This window comes from Sitodiplosis mosellana, unplaced genomic scaffold, assembly GCF_009176505.1.
Source record: "Sitodiplosis mosellana isolate CC-2019 unplaced genomic scaffold, AAFC_SMos_1.0 Smas_scaffold_6226, whole genome shotgun sequence".
NCBI classification, from domain to species: Eukaryota; Metazoa; Arthropoda; class Insecta; order Diptera; family Cecidomyiidae; genus Sitodiplosis; species Sitodiplosis mosellana.
In genome coordinates, this window is record NW_022601467.1 from 6819018 (window position 1) to 6822563 (window position 3546).

The window sequence follows — 3546 nt, forward strand, 5'->3', positions numbered from 1 at the left end:
GACCCCCATTGTTGAATTTTGGCTTTTTTACAATTGGTTTAAACTCTTTTCCCACCCCCCCGGGAAAAATACATTTACCCCCCCCCCCCCCTAGAATTTTTGACCTTGCACACGTCTGCCTTCACCTCCTGCTCCCACCCTCGCTTCGCCATTCATTCTTGCTTATGGCATATGTGTGTACAAAAGCAACTATCAAAAACATCCTCCGTACCATGAATTTTATTGCCGCTCTTATACATATATATTCTACGTAAATTTTGATGTAAATGTAATATTCTTTATGCAAGAAAATTGAACGTTTGGAATCTCTTGAGGATTTGTGAATCAAATACCATTTACGCACAAATACTCATCAACCAAATGGCATGGCGTTCTTTTTATATGGATATGTGTTTAATGCTTAAAGTTTTCAATCGAAACTTTTCGCCATTCTTGACGCCAGCTTGATGTCCAGCATCACGATGGACAGCTCTGTGTGTATCTATAAAAGAGCACGAGAATGGAATTTTCACTTTCGCCGCATACCATAGATAATAACAATGTCAACAACACTGAACATTTTTGAGGTTATGAACGAGAAATTTGAATAGGAATGCTGAGTCTTTGCTTTGGTCGATTTTTTAAAGAATTTCATTCAACTAGAAATGAGATGAATCTGAAAATGTTCACCTTTTACTCAATTTGTTGTATTTTTTTCCATTGTGTACCATTTTAACACTATGAAATCGAATCAAATATTGCGATTTCAATAACGAGCCGAGCTACAATTGAAGTGCATTTGCATACAATCAGGTCATTGCAATGAACGCAGTAATTAAACTTGAACTCTTTCCATCGTGTATGTATGTATCTCTCTCTCATTCCGAAAAATGGTATCAAATTTACATGGTATTTGTGCATTGTCACTGGTTTCGGTTTTGGTTTAATATGTAGAGCAAGTGTACTTGAAAGGTGGATGATATGCATGTGATTCCGGATTTATTGTATCAAACATACGTTTGCAAAACTAATTTGCAACTTTGCATTAGATTTGTCGATTATGAATGGGCCATATTTTGACATTTGTTCCACAAAATAAATTTTTTTGTTGTAAATTTTTTGAGAATCCAACAGAAATTTATGTTCAAAACTGGTGGAATGAAAAATATCCAACAAGTTTATAAAAAAAAAGAAAAAGTTATTTCGCTCGGTTTGTGTAAAAGTTTATTGTGAAAGAGCCGATGGAATAAAGAATAGCAAGACACAAAGGAAGAGAGAGAGAGAGAGAGAGAGAGAGGGAGAGGGCGAAAAAAGTATATTCCGAATGGATTGTGAAACATGTGAAAGAGGCAAAAAAGGCATTGCAAACAGGATATTACAAGGAACACACGAAAAAAGAGCGAGAGAGAGTTAGTTCAAAATATGGTTGGCAAACATATTTTTGTATGTAACGTGCCTTGTGATAGTTGAAAAAGTTTTAATCATCGTTTTCCAATCGAGGCCAATGCATACATACAGATGCACGCACACAAACCCATACATCAACTCAATGCCCTATTGTTTTCCAATTAGGACGGTGCTCGAAACGTGAAAAAAAAACACGAGAACCAACAACAAAAAGCAGGAATTACAAGATGGAAAAGCCTCAATTATTTGAAGCCACAAAATAGCGATAAAATGTTGCAGCAAAGCGGAACAAAGCGGTAAATTGCGTACGTGTGTATCGATGTATATGTGTGTTTTCATTGGAACACCTTCAAATGACTTGAGCCGTTGTTTCCATCAAGAAACACAAAGAAATGAAAGAAAGAAAAAAACAATAAACGCTTTGATATGCAACTGACGATCAAATGCACTCTCTTTCTCATTCTCTCACAGTTCCATTTACCAAACAATTGATTCAATTGAATTTGATGAGCTTTTGAATTTAAAACATCGTGGATTGTTTATTGTGTTGTTCCTCTTCTGGTTTTCTGGTGTTTGCACTTCGTTCGAGAAATGTGCCAAGGAATGTTCATTGTCATCAATGAATTGCTGAGAGCAAAAACCAAAGCCAAAGTCATCTGCAGCGGATAAAGTCGTTGAGCAGTTCTTTTATTTGTCTCAATTAAACCCCATTTCAAAAAGCACCAATGTCTTTAAAATTAATTCCGTTTCTTTTTCTCTACATCCCCCTCCCGCCTCCATCCATTCCAAATAAACATCATTCAACTTACGGATCCAGATTTATTGACAGAACAAATACATTTATTTAAATCCACACGCTTCGCCGACGATAGAGATTAAATGTGCTAAATAGTTCTTAAAAACTTTGTAATAATTATTTTATCGCGAACAAAAAGCGCGAGCGTCGATGCAACGCCAACCAGCAAAAATTAATTGAAATGAATCCGAGATGGAACGGCTTTGCTCGTAATAATCACTTTCTCTCTCTTTCCGTTTTCGGTTTTATACAATGCTTCGTTGCACTTCGATGCAAAACTTTTCCGCGAAAATACGTGGAACCACTGAGCACAGGAGAAAAAAGAGAGAGAGAGAGACAAAAAAACACACTCACACACTTCGAGATTTCACAATGAGTTTAACGAGATACAACCAACCAAGAAGAAAAAACTATGAAATTCAGTTTGTAACAGTACGTCTTTTTTATATTAAGTTGACTTAAAGCTGAAAGGCGTCGTTTCACTGCACCGCCAATCTTATGTTTACCGGAGATTCGAATATAATTATTAGAAATCACAACTTTCGCAGAGTCGTCGTACGTGTGAATGGTGTTTCGTTTTGACAGAGGGGAAGAAATTTTTTTTTAACAACAGTTTACGTTATATAGTACGTGTTACGAACACACGGATCGCATGTGGTTTCTTTAGCAACCACAATGAGAATGACTTCGAATGCTATATTTCAGCTTTGAAAAATTACGGCTACGGAAAAAGCGAAACGAAAAGGATATTACGGCATATCCATCCCAATCCGTATACTTCGACTCCGCTCCGAGCCAACACATTTAAATTCAACAGCAGCAGCAGAAGCGACGACGGCGACACCAGCATCAGCAGTAAAATCGTACACTGTATTTTTGCAACGGCCAAACGCACGAGGGATGCCAAACACTCGAACTTACAAACATCGTATAGTGCTTGTGTGCTATGGAATGTGGTGCATGATTTTTTTCTGTGTCACTGTTACTGGTCTATCTCTCACACAGTAGTGCTGCACAAATACGTATGCAGCATGTCTCGCAAACACGATGCTAGGCGTTGTGTGTTGTGTTGTGAATGAGAGTAGTCCCTTTTCGGTTGTTCCTCTTCTTCTCTTTTTTTCCATCATATTTTATATGGAGAGTTAGAGAGTGAGAAAACGCGCACAATCGTACATCGAAAATGTCATCTGCATTGAAAACTAGAAAACAAACGATCGTTGATTTTGGGCGAAACGACAAACTCAACACTCGATGGATTCAATGAGGCATTTTTGACGGAAAAAGATGTGTGTTGTCTGTATATTCCGCTCAATCTCTCTCTCTCTCTCTCTCTCTCTCTCTCTCTCTCTCTCTCTCTCTCTCTC